We start from the raw sequence: 26,534 nt of genomic DNA, 5'->3' as shown, positions 1-26,534 counted from the left end.
TGTGGGGAGGACGAGAGGAAGGTCCAGAGGGGTGAAACAAGTTGAGTAAATATATACAAGTGAAATTATCACAAGTAGAGGTGTTTTTAAGCTCTGTCCCATGGAACCTGGAGCTCTGAGCCAATACCTCTCACATACTTGACTTTTTCATATGCTTTCTTCAAATAAGAGTACTACTGCACGAACACAAATACATAAGCAAATACGTGCATACATACATGCATGCATACATACATACATACATAAAAGCTGGTAGCCAAAGATGGAGAAGACACTATAATTCTGAGTAGGAGAGTGACAAGTTGGAGATTTAGGAAATGGTGTTCCAGGTGAAGGAAAAGGAGAAGCAGTGTCATTAGGGGTTGAGAGTAGAGACAGGGCTGGCAAGGCTAAAAGAAGACACAAAGGCCACACTCTGTTGCAGTATATATATGAGCAATGTCTGAACATCTGACTTTATTATCTTAAAGGAATGCAGGTGTGTAATGACAGGCTTTGGACCTACCTGTGGTGAAATGGAGAAGGAATAATATACTCAAGGGGAAGACAAGGCAACTAACTCCTGGTATTCTCTCTCCAACACTGAGTCAGACAGGTGACTTGCCTGATCTTATTTACAACCGCTCCACTAAAGCAGGATATTATAGCTAGCTGGGTGCTGGCTGGGTTACAGCCTTAGGTTAGAGTCACAAAAAATAACGTCTCTGTGGCAGAAGTAGATGATAAATTGAATAGAGATGTTGACTCAACAAACTCCCATTTAGTGCCCATTTAGAGAATATGGAAAAGCTGAAAAATAAAGCAACTTGTCAGGGCATATGGTGCAGAGATTAAGAGCAGACCCTGGGTCAGAATGCCTAGCTCGAATTTCAGCTGTGTCCCTCATTTGCTAAGTGACATGGGAATGAGGTACTTAACCCCTCTGTGCCTCAGTTTTATCATCTTTAAAGTGGGGATAATAAATTGTATCTATTTTTAAAAAAATATTTTTATTGATTTCAGAGAGGAAGGGAGGTAGAGACAGAAACATCAATGATGAGATAATCATTGATCAGCTGCCCCCTGCACATCCCCCGCCCCCCACATACACACACACACTGGGAACCCAACCCAAAACCTGGCATGTGTCATGACCAGGAATTGAACCATGACCTCCTGGTCATAGGTCAATGCTCAACCATTGAGCCACTGAGGCCGGGCTGTATCTATTTTTTAAGTATGTTTTTAGTATTGAGTTAATATATATAAGATGCTTAGAACACTTCTGGTTATATATTAAATACTATATGTATTAGCTATTGTTTTCATAATACTTCAGCTAAGGCATAGTAACTGTGAAAAAGCAAACAAGTAAAAATGTGTGGGTTGACATGTACATGTGGCAAAATTGCATCGAACTAAATACATATGCAGAAGAGAATGCAAGTAAAATTGAGGAGAGCTGAATAAGATTGATGGGCTGTATCAATGTCATGATACTGGTTGTGATATTGTACTATATCGTTTGTAAGAGGTTAGCATTGGGGAAAATGGTGCAAAGGAAATCATTTCCTACAACTGCACGTGAACCTACAATTATCTCAAAACACAAAGTATAATTTTAGAAAGGTGTGGGTTGTCTTCTATCCCTTTATAAATCTGTGGAACAAATGGCTGTGTTGCAGTTCACTGGTTGAAGTGGAAGGGAGAATTTCAAGTGATGTGGAGAAAAGAGTCATCCATTAAGGGCTTAAAAGCAGTTTCCACCAGCAGTGTGTGAAGAAGGATGTAGCAAACCAGTGGGAGGAGGTGGTGGCAGTAAATCAGTAATTTTCTATAAAAAAAATCATCTAAACTGGCAGTGGAACTGGGAAATGGAGAAAAGATTCCACAATCCCTAAGGCTGTCTGTCCTCAGAGCTTGCTTATTTGTTCACTGCACGATAACACCCAGTGGAAGGACCCGCAAAGGCTGGAGCCCAGACCCCAAACAAGCATCTTCTCTAGTGAAAAAGCCTTTCTTTCTAAGTCCTACAGGGCAGCTCTAAAGGTTAATGCAGGTACTCAAGGCGACTTGCTACTCTCTAAATTGCTGTATAAAGCAGTCTGTGCAAGTGGTTTCTAAATGGCTGTTGCACTTCAGCTAGGAAATTTTGAACAAGTTTCTGCAGCACAAATTAGAAAGAGAGAGGAAATTAAAAGATTCTGAACCTGTATGAGGGGACTGGAACTTTGGAATCTAAAATTGTTGTTTTGACTTTTAATATTTCTGAGAAAATATTTAGGATTGGCCTCTTTTTCATATGAATTTTGTTAACAAGTCCATTTTGTAAGTCCATTTTGTTCAACTCAAATAGCTAAAAGCAAGTTTTTCTAATTCCAAAATTGTGTCCTTATTATTATACAAAAGTTCAAAAACACAAATATAGATATAGTGGTATAATGGATTTTCTATATTCATCAAACTCTTATCTCATTTATCCATCCAGCCATATCACCACTAAATTTTATTAAAATACCACATTATCTGTGATTAGTTCAGTATATTTCTCTAAGAGTTCAAGGCTTTAAAATATATATTCAAAATAGGATTATCACACCCACAATTTTTCAATTCTTTCATAAGTGTCTTTTTTTAGTTTATTGAAATCAGAACACAAGCAACATTGCATTTGATTAATTTGCATTTCAAAATAATTCCTTCTTCTTTTTCCCCCTCCTTCTTGTCCTCTTTCTCTGCCTCCTCCTCCTCCTCCACCTTCTGTTCTCCTAGTCCTCTCTTTTTCCTCTTCACCTCCTCCTTTTTCTTCTGTCTGATGAATAAACTAGGTCATGTGACATTAAAATTTTTGACATTCTGGATTTGGCTGATTTTACACTTGGTAACATACAGAGAATACATTCCTCTATACTATTGTGTTTTCTGTATTTGTTTTTAGAAGTTGGGTTTCCATAGTTTCTGGTAAATAGTCAGCTGTCAGTCTTACTGCAGCTTCATTGAGAGAAATTTACTTTATTTTTCTTTCTGGCTGGCTGTTTTACAATTTTTCTCTTTGTCTTAGGTTTTTCAGAAGATTAATTATGGGATACATGGCTTCTTTTCATTCATCATTTTTGGGGGATTCATAGGGTTTCATTAATTTGTGAAACTCTTCATTAAATACTTAAAAAAAACATTCAAGTAATATTTCTTCAAATTTCATTTCCACCTTATTATCTCTCTCCTCCATATTAGGACTCTTATGATAGTTATATTAGGCCTTTCATTGGACCTAATTCTTTTATATAGCTGGTAAGGGCCCAGTGCATGAATTTGTGCACCTTGAAAGGAACTGTGGGCCATGAGGCTGCAGTAGGCACAGGAGTAGGTCCAGGCCCATCTTCCGTGCCCCCACCCAGCCCCTCCTGCCATGGCCACTGTCTGCCAGCAGCCTCACTCCCGTCGCTGCTGCTCCCACACATGATGGCGCAGGCCCCACTCACACCCGCTGATGGTGTGGAGCGATTGGGGTTGGCGCCAGCAGTGAGTGTGAGCAGGGCTGGTGCTGTCAGTGGGTGCGAGTGGCGGCTGCTACCCTGATCACCCCCCAGGAGCAGGGGGAGGTGGAGAAGCCCTCAGGGGTGATCAGGGCCAGCAGTTGCTGCTTGCACCCACTGATGGTGCCAAGTGATCGGGACCGGCACCAGGCACCGGCAGTGTGTACGAGCAGCAACTCCAGTGCTAGCTGTGGGTGTGAGTGGGGTTGATGCTGGCAGTGGGTGCAAGTGGTGGTTCTGACGTTGGCCCTGCTCACACCAGCTGCCAGGTCATAGTGACCGGCTGTGCCACGATTTGGTTTATTTGCATATTAGCCTTTTACTATATAGGATAAATGTTCTTTTATAGTTGGAATCTTGGCTCGGAATTCTTTCCTAGCCAGAACTCAAGTACTGAGTTTGCTGAATCTAGGTCTGGTCCGACCCCACCAGTGTAATATCAGTGCTGTTCCCAGTACCTACAATACCTCCTGATAATTCTGGTAATTATTAATTAAATGCAGGCATTGAGTACGAAAAATTATAGAAGTTCTGAATAAAGTTCTGTTATTCCAGAGAGGCTTTACTTTTCTTCAAGTTGTTAATAATTACTGGCATAAATCAAGGACCTTGATCTAAGTAAGGACTGAGATGGTTCAAGGCTGGTCATTTTGAGCTTGCCTTATTCACAGAGGATAGCCTTTTAGAGGTCTCAACAGAAATACCGGTATGTCTTCCAGGACCCTTTTTCACTGGCAGACCTAAAATCCAATATTTGTCCTTCCAGGTCTGTAAGAAGGATGTAAGTTCTGCTTTACGTGCCAAACAATCTGATAAAACTACTCAGCTCTGCAATTGTCTTGCAGAAGTGGCCAAAGAGATTAACCAATGAGCAGGGTGTGCCCTGTAAGCCAGATTCAGCCCACACTGTAGTTTGCTGATCCCTGCTTTAGGTCACCTCTCTCTATTTCACCTTAGTGCAGCGGTTCTCAACCTGTGGGTCGCGAACCCCTTGGGGGTCAAACGACCTTTTCACAGGGGTCGTCTAAATAGATCCTGCATATCAGATATTTACATTACGATTCATAACAGTAGCAAAATTACAGTGATGAAGTAGCAATGAGAATAATTTTATGGTTGGGGGTCACCACAACATGAGGAACTGTATTAAAGGGTCTCGGCATTAGGAATGTTGAGAACCACTGCCTTAGTGCTATGCCTGAAAATAGGCTAATACTCCATAGGGAAAAATGGCAGAGAAAGTTGGCTCACCTAAATTTCTCTCTGAAACATGAGGCCCTCAAATTCTGGTGCTTTGGTCATTCACTGATTAACTTTACAGGGAAAAGACTGGCAGTTATCAGAGGGAAGGGGGAGGAGGGGACTAAATAAAGAAGGTGACTGAATTAATAAAAAAAAACACATGCATGCACGCGCGCACACACACACACACACACACACACACACACACACACACACATAATGCATAGACACAGACAACAATGCGGTGATGATGAGAGGGAAGAAGAAGGGGCGGGGGCTGGGTGGAGGTGGGCAAATGGGGGAAGGGGGAATAGGGACATCTGTAATAGTGTCAACAATAAAAATAAAGCTAAAAAAGAAACTTGCATTTATTTATTTACCTTTTTTTTAACCTTGCCTTAAATGAGACCTAGTAGAAGAGATTAACTAATACAGATTACTCCATAGTAGTCAGAAGTAGAAGTTTCATTTACATATAATTTTTTCTTATTCATTATGGAACAATCTTTACCTCAGAATTTTTTGATAGCTCCCTTGATTTTTGTCATGGCAAAGTATTCTAGATGTTTACCTTGGAAGGGAAGGTGTTGTGATATTGATAGGCTGGCTTCACTTGAAAAATAAGACATGAAGGATGAGAGGAAATACTTATTTTTTTATTGGGAGTGTGTAGAGGGAAGCAGGGAGTATTACACACAAAGTAAATAACAAATCAAAAGTCTTCAAATGGGAGTTTGTATTAGGTGTTTTAGGAACAGCAGGAAAGTAGTTTAAAAGGTGAAGGAATGCATATGATATGAGGGCCATATGCATCTCTCAGTTTTCTACATGTATATAATATAAAACTATAAATGCTTAAAAATTGAATGTAGAGAAGAGGAAAAGACTAAAACTATATTAGAAAGTTATGTATAGATAATCTTTTCTAATTCTTACACTACTATGAATTAGATAGTAATATTTCCATTTTATAGAGGAAGAACTTGATACTTTGAAATGTTAACTAAACTGTGCAAATTCATACAACTAATAAGTGATAGATTCCAACTTCATTGTTTTATATCTATACTAGAAGTCCATTGCATGAAGATTTGCACAATAGGCCTTCCTTCCCCTGGCTGCTGGCACCGGTTTTCCTCCGGCACCTGGGACCCAGGCCTTTGGTCCAGCCGCAGCGGAGAAGCCAAGCCTCTTCAGTCTTCAGTCTTCAGTCTTCAGTCTTCAGTCTTCAGTCTTCATTCTGGCCGGAGCCTTCAGTCTTCACTCTGCACCTGCGTATGCAAATTAACTTCTATCTTCGTTGGGTTAATTTGCATAGTTGCTCTGATTGGCTGGTGGGCGTAGCAGAGTGACACCAATTTGCATGTTTCTCTTTTATTAGTGTAGATGACTTGAATTTCTCTATATGCCATGATAGAAAATTTGGGAAGTTTTGTTTAAGGTCAGTACTGATGCAAATAAGCAGAGAACCTTGCCTGGCCTGAATGGAAGTCAAAAGCAAGCACAAGTGACTCAACAGAGGGTGAGGTCAAACAATCAAATGTCCTAATTACAGAACAGAGCAGATACTGGGGTTGAAAGGGGGATACACACTTTCAGTATACTTTGTGGAACTATAGCAAATATTGTATCTGAATATATAGAAAATTTATTTGGCTTTCAAAGCAGGAGAACATTTGTTAGGGCTCTCTCCAAAAGGTAACCATTTCTCTATTAATATAAGTGTAAATAATAGAAGAAAAGAGTAATCTTTTTTTGGTTTAGATCATACCTCAAAATTGCATTCTTGGAATCATACTTCAATAATCAATAAATGTTCAAATTGCAGTGTATATACAAGAGAGTGGACATGGTGATTAGGCAACCAGTCATCAGAAAGGAAATGCTTAAGAAAATGAGGGTGGTTAGGATAAAGGAGATTTCATAGAAAATGGTTCATTTCTAGGACTATAATCAAATCAAGTGACTAGATTTATTATGTGTTGTCCCAGAGGAGGTTCGTGAGGGGTAGAAAGGTAGAAATTGTTATTGTAATACTATGTTTATCTGTTTTTTTTTTTTCAATTTTTGATCTATTTGAAAATGGAATCAGCTACCTCTGCAGCGGTTCTTAATTCTTTGGAGGACAGTGACACTTTTGGGAATTTGATTAAAATAGGAAAACCTACCCAACATATCCAAAAAACTGCATGAAATTTTAAGGCGTTATCTGATCCCTGAGACTCATTTAGACATGCCTATGGCATTTATGACTCCCAGGTAAGAACCTGGAAGAGATGGACAGTCTCCTTTTCTAGAAACATTCAAGTAGAGGCTGAGCACCACTGTGGCCTGACATTGTAGGGGAAATAGAAGCATGGATTGATGAACTTCTGGCAATGGCCCTAAATTAACTGTGAAAATTGCCAAATTAGTATGATATATCTGTATGTCCCCTCTCTTGTTCACCTGTACAAGGATATCCTTGTATCCTAAAACGTTGTAAAAGCCTCTGTTACCTTGAAGCATTTCATCCATTGCACCTTTTAAATTATTTCCATGGTGTTAGAATTGGCAAGAGAATGCTTTGAACCTGGTGGCAACCATCTCCATCCAGGTGGAAAAATAGGAGGAAAGGAGATGCAACCTGAGCCAGAACCACCATCTACTCTACAAGACAATCCCTTTTATAAAATGCCAATATCCTCAAATGGCATCAAATTGTCATATTTATTTTGTTGACTCAGTTGGTTCCTAAACTGCAATTCAAGTCACTTACTGGAATATTTCAATGTGTTAAAAATAATATCGAAGCAAACAAAGACTCATGCCTTTCTCACTTCATACAACCATTTTTGTTTATAAATTTGCATCCCAGACAAACTTGTTTTATTTGGATGGCCAGTTTTTCAAAAATATTCTCCAAAATTCTCATAAGCTCAAGATGTTAAACTTCTGTACAAATATAGTTGCACTTCTCCCCCCCTTCAGTGTTCTAATGCTTCTTTTAGTTAATTTTCAAATGCTTTCTTATTTTGCAGTGTGGTCTTAGGCAAAGAATACTTACTTGGAATTTGGAAGACTGTGTTCTGATTTCATTCCCCAAACTGATTAACTAGATGATCTAAAAATACAACTAAAGAGAGCTGAGCCCTAGCTGGTTTGGTTCAGTGGATAGAGCATCAGCCTGTGGACTGAAGGGTCTCGGGTTCGATTCTGGTCAAGGGCATATGCCCGGTTGTGGGTTTGATTCCCAGTATAGGGTGGGCTGGAGGCAGCCGATCAATAATACTCTCTCATCATTGATGTTTCCGTCTCTCCCTCTCCCTTCCTCTCTGAAATCAATAAAAATATATTTAAAAAATAAATAAAATAAAAAAATAAAGAGAGGAAAAAGCAACCAAGTGAGTTGCTCAGTTTAAAAGGAATAAAAAAGGTTAAAAAAATAAAGAGAGCTGAAAAGCAAGAAAATAAATTTGGTGCATTATAGATAAAAGTCCTAGTTATGAATTAGTGAATATAATTAATGAATAAATTAATATCCATTTCTATTATTAAATTATAAATCATTTTTGATTTGTGATTATTAAGGTAACTCATGTTCATTGAAGAAAAACTGGATATACAAAGATGCATAAGGAATACATATTTAAGAATTTGTAAGTCTACCACCATGAGATATTAAAATTATACCTTCCGCCAAAACCGGTTTGGCTCAGTGGATAGAGCGTCGGCCTGCGGACTGAAGGGTCCCAGGTTCGATTCCGGTCAAGGGCATGTACCTGGGTTGCGGGCACATCCCCAGTAGGAGATGTGCAGGAGGCAGCTGATCGATGTTTCTCTCTCATCGATGTTTCTAACTCTCTATCCATCTCCTTTCCTCTCTGTAAAAATTCAATAAAATATATTTAAAAAAAATAAAATAAAATTATACCTTCCTATCTTCTTTTATACTGTATAAATATATCCCCATATTATATATTCATTTTAATTAAAAAATTAAAATTAAAAATGTTTACATAGAAGATATACATAAATTTTTTTATATTTATATCATTTATATATAGGTATGTATCTTAGATTTCCCAGAAAACAATATCCTCATGTAATTACTCTAAACACACAGTTTTTAATGGCTACATCATAGTTCACCAAATAAAAACACTATTTTTTAGTGAGTCCTTTCTTTGGACATTAAATTTATACTAATTTTTTATAAGTATGCCTGTGAGAATATCATTGTCCATAAATATTTAGAAACAGAAACACTAGACCACAGAATGTGGATAACACTAGGTCACACAATGTAGAGATATTCTGAGCTAGTTACCTGCAGAGAACCTGACTGTTTTCAGGGGTATCATCCAAGTATGTGAGTGCTCATTTCACATCACTAATTCCGCCAACAGTGTTTACTAAACAATTACCAAGTTAAAATGTGAAAATTATATAGTTATCTTAATATATATTTAATTAAAGGTGAGTTTGAACATATTTTCATATATTTATTGGCCATTTGCAATTCTTTGTGAACTATTTGTTTAAGATCTTTGCCAGAAAAAAGTGTCTTTTTTTAAAAGAGAAAATAAAGTTTATGTATACAGATAGATGTAAATATTTATATTAGCAGATAAAAAGTGTGAAAGGATATATGCCATTGGCAGGGGGTGTTTGTAAGTGCAAATAGATTATTTACTTTTTATGTTTATTTGTTTTGTTTAAATTGGTATTATTTTTGTTTTTAAAAATATAAGTATTGCTATGGTTTGCCTATTTGTCTATGCAAAATTTTGGTGGCCCTGAGAATAATTTCTGTACATGGAAATTAATATTAAATTTAATAAAGTCACTAATTCACAGATGTATTTTACTTAAGGTTTTAAGTTCAAATTTTAAGTTGTTTTGTATTTTTCATGTTTCTTTCCATAAATTGAGTAAATTTTAACATCTTTCAAGAGAGCTTTTGTTTAATGTGTAGTCAGTCTAATGTAAACAAACTGAAATCTTTTAACAATCTCTATACCATTTACCAACTTAAATTCTTTGAAACACTTTCAACTACAATTCATTTATATATACTAACTTTTTTTGAAAGTAATTCAATTACTCCAAGTTAAGCAATTTGCTAGATTATTTAAATAATGTTAGTAATCCTTATATATTAAACTCTGAAATAGTGACATATAAGACTCATTAATAACATGAAAAATTTTATAACTTTTGATCTACACTTTGCAATTCCTAAAAAAGTACTCATACATATTAATTGGAATCTAAGGTTAACCTGCAAAAAACCCTACTATTCCCAATTCCCTTATCAAAAGATATAAAATGTCATATAAAACTTATTAATGAAAGTATTACCAACAAAACCCCTCCATTTCTAGATTAAAAACATAGTAAGTCTGTATGTCTATTTACATTTTATCATTTGTATTGGCAATTCTAATATTTCCAAAGATTTAAAGAAAATTATCCACAAAGGAAAAAAGAACATTAAGATCACCATTTCTACAGCATGACAGTTAAAAAATGGACTTCAGTCATCTAGATGAAATTTTCCCTTGGCACTGAGGGACAAAATGGACCACTTTCTCTAGTCACTATAACAACCATGGATTCAAGTCCAATAGCACTACTATGCCTTTCAACTCAAAAAACTATCAGAGATTATCTTCCATCTGGTTTGAATCAACAGCCTCATACCACTTTACCACTTACTAGAATTGAATGAAGTCTATTTCCTGCTTCATGCTATTCTGAATTTGTTTTATATCTTACAGTGTAGCCAGGCCACAATTCTTAAGATTATTTAAATGATATCTGATTACATTCCTTATAACTCTCAGAGCTATACTGATTCTGAGGTTATATCATCCAAATCATGTGACCGACAATTATAAAAAACAATAGTGCATATTAGAAAATTGTGCTTTCTCAAGTGTTTATAGAAAAAATCAATCTAATTATGTGTAAGATTTTAGTTTAATGATTTATAAAGAGTGATTCTATTTAGCTCAGTGAATGAGTTCCTGAAATGGGAGTGTCTTCTGAATCAGAGCTAAATCAGATTAACAATACCGGTTTCCCATGCAATTGCGTTCCTATGTCCTTATATGATCAGTCATATCCTCTTTTCTTCATATCCCCTGAAGCAATCAGATACCACACTTTTTTTCTGGGAATTCTTGACATATTTTGCCATTTTTCTTTAGACCCTATCAATGTTTGTAATGTCCCTCATAAAGCAAAGAATTTCCACTAATTTTATATTGACTACTGATCTTTACCATCTGTTTATTTGGTTGGAACCTTACAGATGCTCCTTGGCCCCAAGCCAGTAAAAGCTTCTCATATCCTGTGTGATTCTTCTGCACTATTATTTGTCTGTCTTTGATTAGCCAAAAACGATGCATCAAAACTGATCATAAGGACCTGAAATACTGGCCAACAAAACTCAGGGCAGCAATTCCAAAACATGTCGCAGTCATTGTTAATGGTCCTCCAATTTCAATTTTTCCTGTAATAATACAAATTTTGGATATATTTTTATTCAGCAAAGATGAAATTTTTAGAGTCCCTTGCAGCTAGGAATGACCATTAGACCAGGCTCTATAAAAATGGAATGTAGGGGAAGGAACTTATATCTACTCTCTTAAATAAAAATGTCCTTTCCTTATCTGCTCTTCCCCTTGTCCATGTTAGCTGGAATTATGGCAGGGGCTGGAGGGGCCACCTTAGAGTACATGATGGAAAACATATATTTAGCATGACTGAGCATCAGCATAGACAAAACTTAGGTCCCTAGCACCACAGGGCCACCAAATCAGACTTAGATGTTTATAATCACTCTGTTAATTTAAGGAATTTCTTTTACTTTTGAATTATGTATATTTTATTATACATCAAAACATCACTCTCCATCAGAAGACAAGATTTTTTAAGAAAAATCATATCTTGTACTTTACAACTTATTACTTGTTGAGTAGATTTCTAACAAGGATATAAGCTGAAAAGATGCACAGTAATAAGTCAATCTACTTTACATTGGTTGGAAGAGATAATGGATTTTATTCAATTGAAATGATTGGGTAGGAGAAAGATGTAGTTATATTGATTGTACCAACTCAAATGTATTGTAACTAATATTTACATATGTAAAATGTTCCTGTAGCAGATGCCTGTATTTCTGTGTAAATGTGTATTAATTTCTTTGGTGGTGGGATGCAAATAAATTTGGCCTGTGCCTGATACTTTGAAAAAGCATCTACATCTATGTTGACTTTGGCAAATTAAATTAAGAAATATGCTTCAATACTGCAGAGCACATGGCATGAAACTAGAAATCACCTACAAAAACAAACAAACAAAAAAACCCAAAGTATGCAAATATATGGAGGCTAAATAGCATGTTACTAAACAATTTTTGGTTACCAATGAGACCTAGGAAAAAAATCAAAAATTACCTGGGACAAATGAAAATTAATGCACAACAACCCAAAATCTATGGTATACAGCAAAAGCAGTCCTGAATGGGAAGTTCATAGCATTATAGGTCCAAATCAAGAAACAAGAAAAATCACAAATAAACAATCTAAATGTACACCTAAAAAGAACTAGAAAAAGAATGAAAATCCAAGAATAAGCAGAAGGAAGGAAATAATAGTAAAAATTAGAATGGAAATAAATGACAGAGAGAGTAAATAAAAAAATAAATAAAACCAAGAGCTGGTTCTTTGAAAAGATAAACAAGATTGATGAATATTTAACAAGACTTATCAATAAAAAAGAGAGAGGGCCAAAATATATAAAATCAGAAATGAAAATGGCGAAGTAATAACTGATATCACAGAAATACAAAGGATTGTAAGAAAATACTATGAACAACAATATGTCAACAAATTGTGTGAAATGGACAGATTCCTAGAAACATACAATCTTCCAGATTGAATCAGGAAGAATCAGAAAACATGAATAGAATGACAACAACTAATAAAATTGAAGCAGTAATAAAAAAAAAAATTCCAGCAAACAAAAATCCTCAACCAGATGGCTTCACAGATGAATTTTATCAAATATGTAAAGAAGAACTAACACCTATCTTTCTCAAACTATTCCAAAAATTCCAAGAGGAGGGATGGCTTCCACACTCTTTTTATGAGGTCAGCATTATCCTAATTCCAAAACCATATGACACTACAAAGAAGGAAAATTATAGGCCAATAACCCTGATGAACATAGAGGCTAAAATCTTCAACAAAATATTAATAAATCAGATCCAGCAATACATTAGAAAGATCATACACAATGACCAACTGAGATATATTTCATGGATGCAAATTTGGTACAATATTCACAAATCAATAAATGTGATACATCTCATAAAGAAAATGAAATATAAAAATCACATGATCATATCAACAAATGCAGAAAAAAGCATTCAATAAAATCCAGAACCTATTTATAATAAAAACTCTCAGCAAAGTGGGAATGGAGGGATCATACTTCAACATAGTAAAGTCCATATATGAAAAATACACAGCCAGCATCATATTAAGTGGGCAAAAACTAAAAGCATTGCCCTTAAGATTAGGAACAAGGTAGGGATGTCTGCTTCCACCCCGTGCATGGATTTGTGCACATTGAAAGGAAATTCATTAGAAGAAATATTTTAATATCGCTATTCACCCTTTTTCTATAATAGAAGTGTCAACCAAATTCACGCTTGACAATGACAGATTGAAACACATGCCTGTGACTGGCGCCAGCAAGAGCTTTATATGTTTTGCGCATGCATGAGTCAACTTAGCAGTTTATATATCTAGAATAAACTTGCTTAATTAGACCTGCTTTCTGATGTAGCTAAACTTTTTCCAGCCCAGTGAAGTACCCCAACTTCTCCTTCAGGTAATTGTCAGCAACACAGTAGTAAATATCAACAGGAAGCAGATTATTATTGTAGATCACACAGGGAGAACAAAGGATAAAATATTTAACTGCAGCAGTGTTTGACTATATTCCATGCAGTGAGAAAACCTGAAGTCATTTTCAAGGTCCACCATTTATTACTTATTTTTAGTTGGGTCAAGTTTCTAAGCTTTCTAAATCTCCATTTTTGGGCTAATGAAAAGAAAATAGGATTCCACTGAGTCTCCTATCTACCTACTCCAGGACTTGTGTGAGGATCAAATGAGATGAGCCACGGGAAAACGCTTCACAGACATTTGGTTAAATGTGAAATGTTTGCACCTGTCTATAAAGCAAGTTGTGTTCCTGGGCTGAAGAAACTCCAAGGAGGCTAGTTGTTGCTAGGGAGAGGAAGCTGGGCGTTGCTATGTGACATCATTACCTGGTGCCCACAGCAACTGTTTCCTGGCTGGGCTGGGCTATGGGCCGCATTTTGTGCCATGGGGTCTCAGCAGTGTCAGCTGCGATTTGGTGGGCTGTTGCTCCGGGGTGGTGGTGGGGTCTGTGTCCCACTTGGGGGAAGCCACGGCAGTTCCTGCATTGAGCGTCTGCCCCCTGGTGGTTAGTGTGCATCATAATGACCAGTCAGATGGTCAGACACTTAGCATATTAGCCTCTTATATATATAGATAGTGCTGGAATCCAAGTCACAGTTGATCAGGCAAGAAAAATCAAAGGCATCCAAATTAGAGAGGAGGAAATAAAATTGTCATTATTCCCAGGTGAGGTGATATTGTACATATAAAACCTTACAACTCCATTGAAAACCACTAGATCTAATAAATGAATTTGACAAAGTGGCAGGACACAAAATTAATACTTAGAAATCAGTGGCATTTTTATATATCAACTAGAGGCCTGGTGCACAAAATTCGTGCACTGGGGAGATGTCCCTCAGCCCAGCCTGGACCCTCTCCAATCTGGGACCCCTTGGGGGATGTCTGACTGCCTCAATCAGACATCCCTCTCACAATCCAGAACTGCTGGCTTCCAACCGCTTGCCTGCCTGCCTGACCACCCCCTAACCACTCCCTTGCCGGCCTGATAACCCTTAACTGCCCTCCCTTGCAGGCCTGGTCGCCCCTAACTGCCCTCCCCTGCTGGTCTGATTGCCCACAACTGCCCTCCCCTGCCAGCCATCTTGTGGTGGCCATCTTGTGCCCACATGGGAGCAGCCATCTTGTGCGAGGGTGTGACTGTCAATTTGCATATTACCTCTTTATTATATAGGATAATGAACTCTCAGAAAGAAAAACTAAATAATAATCCCATTTACTACTGCAACAACAAAAAATAAGATTCCTAGGAATAAATGTAACCAAGGAGATAAAAGACCTGTACTCTGAAAACTACAAGACATTGAAAAAAAGAATAGAGAAAGATACAAACAAGTATCTTTGTGAATACTGTATTCATGAATTGAAAGAATTCACATTAAAAAATTCCATACTACCCAAAGCAATCTATAGATTCAATGCAATCCCTATTAAAATACTAATGGCATATTTCACAGTTCTAGAGCAAATATTCCAAAAATTTATATGGAACCTTAAAAGACCTACAATAGTCCCAGCAATCTTGAGAAAGAAGAACAAAGTCTAAGGGATCACAATGCCAGATATCCAACTATCCTACAAAGCTATTGTAATCAAAATAGCCTAATACTGGCACAAGAACAGTCATATAGACCAATAGAAGAGAATAGAGACCCCAGTAATCAACCCACACAATTGTGGTCAATTAATATTTGGAAAAGGAAGCAAAAAAATACAATGGAGAAAGGATATTCTCTTCAATAAATGGTGTTGGGGAAATTGGACAGGTACATGCAAAAAATGAAACTATACCACCTTTTGACCCAGCTGTCCCTCTTCTGGGAATATATCCTAAGAATCTCAAAATACCAACGAGAAAGAATGCATGCACCCCTATGTTCATAGCAGCATTATTTACAATAGCAAGATCTGGAAACAGTCCAAGTGCCCATCAGTAGATGAGTGGATAAAAATGATGTACATTCACACAATGGAATACTACACAGCTATAAAAAGAAGAAACTCTTACCTTTTTCGACAGCATGGATGAACCTGGAGATTATTATGCTAAGTCAAATAAACCAGTCAGAGAAAGACAAGTACCATATGATTTCACTAATATGTGGAACCTAATAAAAATAAATAAATAAACTAACAAAATAGAACCAGAGGCATGGGTACATGGAACAGACTGACAAATGTCAGAGGGAGTGGGATGGGGAGGACTGGAGAAAAGAAGGTGAAGAGATTTACTGAAAAACATATACGCATAATACATAGACACAGTAAACATGTGGTGAAGGCCAGAGGAGGGGGCAGGGGCTAGGAGAATGTGGGCAAAGGGATGGGGAAAATGGGAGATATCTGTAATAGTGTCAACAACTAAAAAAAGAAATATGCTTCAAAATAACTACAGGGGATGGAAGTATAGCACGATATTAAGAGAAGGAACTTTAGAGTAAAAGAGATATGAACTGGATGATAGATATGCCACTGTGGTAGGCATAATTCTAAATGGCTCACATGATTCCCACTTCCTGGTATGCATATCCTATCTAATAATAGACAAACATGGTAATTGACCATACCTTCGCTATGCCTCCCATTGGCTAATCAGCACGATATGCAAATTAACCCAACCAAGATGGCGGCCGGCAGCTACGCAGCTGAAGTGAGCAGGAGGCTTGCTTGCTCCAGTGATGGAGGAAGCCAAGGTTCCCTGCCTGCTGCGGCCCGGCTCTGAGTTCCGAAAGCAACAAAGTTTCAATTATAGAAGCTAAAAAACCCCAGATACCTGCTTTCAGGAGGCCGTGGCCACAGAGCTGGAGCAAGCAGGAGCCGGCTCTTAGCTCCAGTGACAGCAACAAAGTTTCAATTATAGAAGCTAAACAAACCCCAGATACCTGCTTTCAGCAGGTCATGGCCACAGAGCTGGAGCAAGCAGGAGCCGGCTCTCAGCTACAGTGACAGCAACAAAGTTTCAATTATAGAAGGTAAATAAATTCCAGAATAAAAAGAAAAAAGAAAAAAAGGAGAGGCTGAGAGCTTCAGTCACTGGCCAGCCTGAAAACGGCCCTCAGCCCCTCACCCAGACTGGCCAGGCACCCCAGTGGGGACCCCCACCTTAAAGGGGGTGTGGCCAGCCTGAAAACAGCCATCAGCCCCTCATCCAGGCTGGCCAGGCACCCCAGTGGGGACCCCCACCCTGAAGGGGGTGTGACCAGCCTGAAAACACCCATCAGCCCCTCACCCAGGCTGGCCAGGCACCCCAGCGGGACCCCCACCCTGATCCGGGACACCCTTCAGGGCAAACCAGCCGGCCCCCACCCGTGCACCAGGCCTCTATCCTATATAGTAAAAGGGTAATATACAAACTGACCCTAACAGCAGAAAGACTGGGAATGACTGGTCACTATGACACACACTGACCATCAGGGAGCAGATGCTCAATGCAGGAGCTACCCTCTGGGGGTCAGTGCGCTCCCACATGGGAGAGCTCTGCTCAGCCACAAGCCAGGCTGATGGCTGCCAGTACAGCTGTGGTGGTGGGAGCCTTTCCTGCCTCCTCAGCAGCGCTAATGATGTCCGACTACAGCTTAGGTCTGCTCCCCGCTTGTAAGTGGACATCCCCCAAGGCTGCCTGACTGCCAGAGGGATGTCTGATTGCCAGCTTAGGCCCAATCCCCTGGGGAGCAGGCCTAAGCCAGCAGGTGGTCATCCCCTGAGGGGTCCCAGACTGTGAAAGGGCACAGGCCGGGCTGAGGGACCCCACCCCCACCCCGAGTGCACACATTTTTGTGCACCGGGCCTCTAGTCTATTATAATCTGCTCCCTTTGAAAGTGGACATAACCTGAGAATATAAAAGGATATCACTCCTTTTAGTTTTTAATCAGTTGACTTTTAGTTAATCAAAATGGAGAAAACCCAGGTGGGCCTAACCTACTCAGTTGAGCCCTTAAAAAATGACCAGACCATTCCTCATTCCTAAGGACAGAAAGACTGGAAATGTGAGAAGGCCTATGGAGGGACAGCATGTGGCAAGAACCTGAAAGAAGCCTCCAGGAGCTGACAGTGTTCCCTGATAGACAGCAAAACAACAGGGATACTGCTCCCACAACCAAAAGGGATGAATTCTGCAAACAATCTGAGGGAGGTTGGGAGCAAAAACTTCCTTAGCTGAGCCTCCAAATGAGGAGGCAGCTGGCTGACATCTTGATTCAAAGAAATGTGCTTTTTATAGGAAAGACAAAATAAACATTACATGTGTACATAAATAGTATACATGTATAATATATTTATATTAGCAGATAAAAAAGTCTGACGGAATACACCTCTGTGGATCTAGAGGGGATGAGTGGACGTGCAGAGATATTCATTAGTTTTAATATGTACTTTATTCTGTTCTTACAAAGAGGAAGAGAGATCTTTGTAATGGCAGAATGCTTAGCTAACCTGTCTCCTGCAGTTATGTAGTAAGCTGAGCTTCTGAATCTATACACTTGGACATATAGTTGAGGTGAGTCCTGAGCAATGCGCGGAAGGTGCTGCCTGGGTTCTCATTGCTGCTTAAAGTAAAATGTCTTAGGATTCCATCCAAAAGCTATTTCAAGAGATTAGGAGTAACCTTCCATATCTCATGGAAATCAGAGGACCTCTAAGAAGAGGAGCCGAAAAGAAAGAGCGGCTTATCTCAAAAAGATTTGTAGGTATTTTGTCTTGTGGGGCAAATGTTATGGAAACCTATGGAAGGCCCACAAACTCTCAGGCTTGACCTGAAAAGGGCAGAAGAAATACAAACAAAAGGAGGTTGTCAGAACCACACACACACCCCCGCCCCACACCCCCATCTCCAAAAATAAGGCAGGAGGCAGGCTGATGAGAGTTACTTCTCAATTGCAAACATGTGCTGCTTTTCATAAAAAGGAAGGGTGACTCAGAGAGTAAAACCAAGTACCCAGAGGGTGGAACTGAGAGCCAGGAGGCATTATTCACAGCCTTTACAAACTTATCAAGAAACTCCCATTTGCCAACTGGATTAGGATATTGCTTTGGACCAGTGACTCCTTTTTACTTCCATTTCCCTTTTATGAACCAGAGTGTTCATACCTTTAATGCTATGCCTGTCTCAACAAGTATGGGCGGGGGGAATGTTGAGGGAAGATAAACTTGCCTCTTTACTGTTATAGGTTTACAGATTAAGAGGAATGGTGCCCCAGGAGTTGTATTTATGGATTATAGCAGGAGCCTCATCTGCACCTGATTAAGATGACTAAAAGGATGAGATTATTTTGTGTTTTTTTTTATTTACTTTAAGGAGATTTAGATACAATTTGTGGCTTGACCTGATGAGATTTATAAGTTTATATTTCAGTGATGTGATTTTGAAATACAGCTGATGCTGCATTGGGATGCGTCTTTGGGAATCTAGGAAAGCGAGTCAGTGTATGTTGCAAGGTAAGCAGAATTCAAAGGGGCCCTCTGAGATTTCTGCTCCTGGTATACACACCTTGTATAGTCCCTTCACTTCAAATGTGGGTGGAACCTGTGAATATTATGGATAGTAAATCTTTTTTAGATTGAATTTTATGCCAAATGGTGATAGGATTGTCACTCAGTGATTACCTTACATTTTCTAAGACTCTACCATAACAGCCTAATGAGGTGTGTCCAGGCTCCTCCTGGCTTGGAAGAAAGCAAAGGCACACATGTCAGGTGGCAAGGAACTGTGGACAGTCTCTAGCTGCTAAGTGTGGTCCCCAGTCAACAACCAGCAAGAAGACAGGGACCTTAGTCACAGCCAGGAAGAAATAAATCACACTAACAACAAATGAGTGTGGAAGAGGTTCCCAAGCTTCAGATAAGAAGAACCCTTGCCTAAAACCTTGATTTCAGCTTGGAGAGACCCTGAGCAGGACATAACCTGCATCTGTACTTCTAAGCTACAGGACTGTGAGATAATGCATTGAATTGTTTTAAGCTGCTAAGTTTATGATTATTTGTTATCTGACAATATAAACCTAAGATAGCCACTGATTGATAAGTCACCTTTAGTAAAAGTTCTGTAATAGACTCACTGAGCCTCAGTTTCTGCATCAGTAAAATAGGGTCATGATACCTACATCATACCACATTATATTGAATGAAATAATTGAATGCAATAATTCTAAGCCAAAGTAAAATGCCAGGCACCTAGTAAACACTTAACAACATGTATATATCATTTTCCCCAAGAAAATAGCAAAACCTTAAGTTTTTCTTTCAACTGACTATATCGGAATCTATCTAAAGTTTAACTTAAGGTAATCTAATCTGTTTTGCTCACCTACTTATTCTCCACCTTCAGAAAGCATTCCTGCTCACCTCAGATCAATGCAAATGTCTCCTGCCTAAAGCTTTGTTGGGTCCTCTCAGACAGCATTGATCAGTCTATGCTCCGAATGACCACAGTATATGTTATTTGAATGCTATTTAAGGCAGATTTCATCCTACCCTGTATCTGGCTGCTTGCATGTCTGTTATCTCCTTAAATGGCAGGCCTTTTTAAGTCAGTTTTATTTTTGGTATCTGTGTCTTGAACTCTCGACCCCAGAATCTAACAAAGTGCCTGGTACACAATAGAAACTTAATGTCTTGACTTGAAATGAATCACCAGAAGGGAATGCTACAGAATGTATTCAGCTAATGCAACACTTTTGCTTTCAATTTCCCATGGCCAAAAAAAAAAGGTTTTCTGTGTACTTGTAATAGTTCAATATTGGACCTATTTTGGCAAAGCAAATAGAATAGACCTGGTGAATAATAAATCTTCATGCTTCAAATATGAATCTTATCTTTAATGGTGCTACTTATTTTATGCTGGTGTTTGTACAGTATGGAGCACCCAGACAATTTATAAAGTTCAGTTAACAATCAACATGTTTTATTTAGCATACATGAATATAATGTCCTTTAGATGGGTTGAATTTTTCATATTTCTACTGATTTTTCTCTTGTTATTGTTGAACAATCTCCTTGACTTCAGGCTAAGCTAGTTATACTTCAAACAGTAACCGGTACGCGTTACTTTTAGTTGATGCCTTCTTACATCTCAGGTATACCACACACTTCTTGAGCTCATCTGTGGAACCTTCTGTGCTTTTCAAAAGCTGTTTTAGAATCTTAGCTGTCATTATTAATTACATTTGGTTACTTATGATTCATCCTTCCCAAAGGGAATAAAATGGGTGCCAATAATGTTGATGGCACTTTGGGCTTCACTTATGAAAATGGTTTCACCTGCAAAACTGAAAACACTAAATATATTTTTATATCCACGGCAAACAAATTGGGTACAACCAGAAATACTGAATGTTACTAGAAATTACAGCATTGGCTTTTAAAACAGAAATGCTAACATTAATTTGACAAAGATGTAGATAGGACAATTAAAAAAGTAATAATTAACTGGTAAGACAAAAATAGTCTATTTTGATAAAGGAGAGTGTATTTGATAAATAATAAGTAGAAATATCAACTTAAGTTCTTCCAAAGAAAGAAAATCATCCAATAATAGACCAATAAGTCAGGTTATAAAAGTCATAAGGATACAACTGAATACTATAAATAGCATAACATTTATTTTCCCTATGAAAGTTTAAGCTATTTCTTATTGTCTTTTAATCTCTATTGTTGTTGACATTTTAGACTACTGCAAACATTTTAACTTGTCAGTATAATTGTTTTCCCTTCCTAGGTGATCTAGACTTTTCCTACAGTTGTTTTGAAGATTTTCTCTTTGTCTTTAGTGTTATACATTTTCACTAACTTGTGTCTGGGTGATGGTTTATTTTTATTTATCCTGCTGTTAACTCATTTTGCTTTACAAATATTAAGACTCATGACTTTCATCTATTTAAAAATATTTATTTTTTCAAGTATTGCCTACTGTCATTCTCTCTATTCTGTCCTGAAACTTGTAGTAGATGTACATTGCACCATCTCTTTATATTTTTTGTGTGTCATTTATAATTTCCAAGTTTTATATCTTTATACTGCACTCTGGGTAATTTCTCCAATTCCATATTCCAAATTATTAATTTTCTCTTCAGTTTCTTTAATGTTAATCTGTCCATTGAATTTTTTTCTCCTTTAATTAAAATGTTTTTATTTCCTTTTAGAACTTCGCTTTAGTTGTTTTTAAATTTAACATTTTCGTAGTGTCTTGCTCTACGGATACAATTATTTATTTATTTTAAAATCTATTCATTTAAAAATACTAATTTTAAATTCTTAATCTAATTATTGTTAGGCCTGAGAGCCTCTTCCTTCCTTGTTAAGGGGAGTGATAGCCTTCTCTCCTCTCATGCAACACTGAAATCTGTGCTTGTGTTTTCTACACATCTCCACTAATCTGCTTATCTATTTCTATACTAGTGTCCTATTGATTTGATATTTGTGGACTCATCAGTTACTTTACTATACAAGATCCTCTTATATTCTCCTAACATAGGCTAATACACCTAAAACAAACATTTAAACACTTTTAAAACTGCACAAAACTCCCAGTTAGTTATTATAGAAATAGAGGAAAGCTTTTGCTTTATTTCTTTATACATTGTGCTTCATTGCATATATACCTTAGTTTTTGTAGTTAGGGTATTTGAAACTAAGGTGAAGCATTCTCTCTTTCCCCTTCCATACAAATATATCAATTTTTCAGTTTTGAATAGTGCAGCATATCATTATAATGAGAGATTGAAGATGCTTATAATAAACACAGGAAGCAATACACAATTGTGGTTTCTTTAGTTGTCTAATGCTAAGCAAACTTCCACTGTGGCTTAGTTTATAGGAGAATCCTCTTGTATTTTCCTTTGTATAAAAACAAAGACCGCAATAGTGACCACCCAGAAGTAAAGGACCTGCTGTTGGTAGAACATGAAAAAAGAAAAGAAGTTTGCTTAAACTTGTGTTCTTGTTCATAATATACTTTTAGACACATTTAAATTGAGATTTAAAAATGCATTCTTATCTGATTTAATTATTTCTAAAACATCTGCTGTGAGACAATGATACCAATTGAAACATATTCTTATCTAGGGTCAGAGAAACTTTGAAAAAGATGACCCTCAGTAACTGAATTACTACCAAAAAGAGTATGGGAGCAAGAATAAAATTAATTATATTTACCAAAAAATCCTACAAAGAAAAACACCCAGTACTTTGTTCATTACAGGTTACTCATTCTACCTGGGGACTCAGTAGTCCATTCATTCTGAACATTTTTTCAGTTCTCCCAAGACACCATAATATAGCTCTTGGACCAAGAGGATTTCACATGGTACTTTCCTTTCTTCCCCCACTTTGCTCCCCTGTACATCACATCTGCCCATCCACCAGGTATCAGTTTAGAAGTCTCATTGCCTAGGAAGGTTTCCCTGGTGAATACTCCTGGAAGAGGCTCAGCTAATTGCTCCCATTTTTACCTATGTATTTCCTTATACTTTAATTTTAATTGCTTCTTATATTTTTGTCCCTGAAAAAAAGTTGAATTTTCAGGAGAGAGGGCATATTTGTTTAGAATTATATTTCCAACAATTAACAAGGAGCCTGGCAAGTAGTATGTGGTTATTAAATAATAGTTGAAAAAATGAATATGTAAATGATCTTAAAAATAGCAGTGTGATTGTTTTATACTATGTCAACTTGGCTAAGCTGAAACTGTGATTCTCAGAGTCCCCTTCTCTGTAGAGTTACTAGATTAGTTAAGAAAAAAATAAATTTTCACGACGTTTGGAAATGGGAAATTAAGCAGTAGCCATTGCACTTTGAATGTCGTTGTGCTTAGACATGGTAGAAGTAGATGCTCTCCCTTGCTCTACGTTCAGCTCTTCTTCTTTCTAGCCTCCTAATTATTCCTCAGCTTCTTCCACGACTATGTCAGATCTTATTCATACAATGAGTCCACTATCCCATAATTCTCATAGTAGTTCTGCTTTTCTGATAAAAGAATGATCGCTGCAAAGAGTAATAACCCCTATTTCTCTCACTTCCAGATTATTTCATACATTGTTAACAATGCTGAAGACCAAGATTAAGGTTAGAGATTTTCTATGAGTGTTCATTGCAGAAAAATATTGAACCAATTTGGAAATTTAACAAGACATCTATCCTTATGAAGAGTTTGTGGAAGTCATTAAATTAACTAAACCAGGGTAAGCTAAACCATGACTTTTCTCTGGCCATGTACATGTTTCTTAGACTTGTGAGGAAGTTGTCTGCAGCTGTAGGAAAACTAATCCAAAACATAATCTTAAATTTTAAAAATACTATAATGGGATCTAGAAGGGTTTTGTAATTTTAAAAAAATTAAAGCTTAAGGGGACAAGGTCCATATTAAGGTGAATAAAGCTATGGAAATTCAGGGATAAAATATGGACTCAAGTTATGGAATTAATTAGGTTACTGAATAAATTCAGTGTAAAAGTCATGTAAATCATCATTATTTCTATTTGTTACATGCTTGTAACATTGGCATAAAAATATTCCAGTTTGCTATGTTTACTGGAAAGTCTGTCTATAACAACAAAAACAATAAAACATTTCAAGAAAGAATGGAATGATGGTGGTGTCAAACTGTCATTAATATACAATAGTTAATATTATTAGTTTAATCTCCTCCCCATTACTTAACATAGATGAGAATAGTAGTTCAAAGGAGAAAAATAACAATAAAACCAAACAAAGACAAAAGACAACTTTGCTCAATTTTTTTCCTATGGGTTTTAAGCACAACCATAATCATAATTGCCATTTCCTCAAAAGTCCTTAATGAGTACAGAATAAAGTTCAAATTATAATCATGTTATTCAATGTTTTCCCTTTACTCAGATCTCAAACTACCACTTTAAATATTCTTCCTCATGACCCCACCTAATACATTTTCCATTATAAATATTGTCTACATTCTACATCAATGGTTGGACTGTGAGTGCCTTGAGAACCAGGTCTACATATCCACCAACTTTTTATTCTCTTCAGACCCTAACACAGTGTTTGGCATATAAGAGGCATTGGAAAACATTTAGTAAATTAAAGTGATTTGAACCATGCTGAAAAAAAAACACACAGAAAGTTTTAGGCATGGATATTACACAAATCAAGTTTTATGTCTTTTTGCGGTAATGACTGTTATTTTTTATAAAAATATAAATATATTTTCAAAATAATTTGAGTGAGTTTTACGATTTATTTTCCAGAGTTAATTTTAAGAATAAAAACCTAGGATAGTACAAAGAAAAACAAACATTAATAGTGCTTTCTTGCTGTTTTAATATTTTGAAGATTGTAGGAATTCTTTTAGGGCCAATACAATTTGCCCTGATTTTACCCATATTTAAGAAAGCATACCTATGTTTTCCAGTCATTTGACATATAATTATCATTGTTTTGCTAGCCTTAGACAATGTATCATCTTTACAAGACAATATATCATCTTTATATGACCAACATACATTTTTTACAATCAAAATAATAAATACTTTGGGATGGCAAATGTTGTTATATCTGTACTAATATCATTTAGGTTCACAAACACATCACTTAGACATTCTTTATTATCCTCTTTTTTACATTATAAATATGCTGTGGAACATGAGTCCTTGAGGCAACATCAGTTAATTCAACTGAGATTTGGAATATAGAAAACTGACTTTGTGACAAAGTTAGAACTAACATTTAACAATGAAATTATATCCAAATTAACTTGCTAATATCTAATACTATACTAGCAAACTGAATAATGGAATCTTAGCTCTGCTATGAAATATAGAAGTTTTCAGGAAAGAAGCATTATCTTTACATTGGGTAGATTATAAAAGAATATTTTTTATAGAAGTAAGTTAATTTTCAGTAAATATTTGAAATGTCCTACTGAAATATTCCAAAACACTGATATCTCTCATGGGTGAAAAATCCAATTGATTGAAGTCATGAGAAAAACAATTTTAAATTTACTTTTTACTAAATTTTGCATATTAAATAATTCTTTGGTTAATAAGATATTTTTAAAAATTAAACTTTCAATTATAAATTTGTTTTTTTCTTGTTTTAAAAATCCTTTCCAATGATTGTCATGAGAAATAATGAAGAGGGATAAAAACTGACTTACCAGGACACAAGAAAAACCAAACAGTGATGGGTTGTGAGGATAGAAAAATAGTATTAATTTCTATGTGTGGTTTGAGTAATCATTCTCATAAAAAATGAAATTAATAAAATCCAAAGCATAGTGTGTACACAATTGGAACAGTATCAGTATTGGTGGCATATAACTACAAATGTCAACTACATTATTTTGTAAATACCAATATGTTTTAGGAAGTCATGAATTCTATGATCATAATTACAATATCCACACCTTTGCGTTATTTACTGTTTTGCACATTTCTTTCTCCTTGAAATATTTTCTCGATCTTGATCAATCTAGATATATACAGCAGAGGTCAGCAAACATTTTCTGTAAATTGTCAAATAATAATATTCCCAGCTCTGTGGGCCATATAATTCTGCAGCAATTACTCAACATTACCATTGTAGCAAGAACCAACCAAGAATAATTTGAAAACAAATGAGTGTTCCAATTAAACATTATTTATGGACATTGACATTTGAATGTTATATAATTTTTGTGTCATGAAATATTATTATTCTCTTGATTTTCTTTAATCAATCAAAAAATGTAAAAACCATTTTTAGCTCCTGAATGTACAAAAAAAGTGGTGGGCCAGATTTGGTCTGTAGGCCATAGTTACCAAC

The 26,534-nt window shown here is 36.7% G+C and overlaps 1 protein-coding gene and 1 pseudogene across 1 annotated transcript in view; both read right to left on the bottom strand.

The window, feature by feature from the left end:
• The window catches only part of CUNH4orf22 (chromosome unknown C4orf22 homolog), a 520,196-nt gene that overhangs the window by 142,962 nt on the left and 350,700 nt on the right, over positions 1-26,534 (bottom strand). The gene's annotated exons all lie outside the window — the stretch shown is intronic.
• Positions 21,971-22,089, bottom strand: LOC111825077 (annotated as a pseudogene).

The sequence above is a fragment of the Myotis lucifugus genome, unplaced genomic scaffold (genome assembly GCF_000147115.1).
Source record: "Myotis lucifugus unplaced genomic scaffold, Myoluc2.0 scaffold_12, whole genome shotgun sequence".
Lineage (NCBI taxonomy): Eukaryota > Metazoa > Chordata > Mammalia > Chiroptera > Vespertilionidae > Myotis > Myotis lucifugus.
The sequence above is the reverse complement of the archived record's forward strand: the minus strand, read 5'-3'. Positions and strand labels throughout refer to the sequence as shown.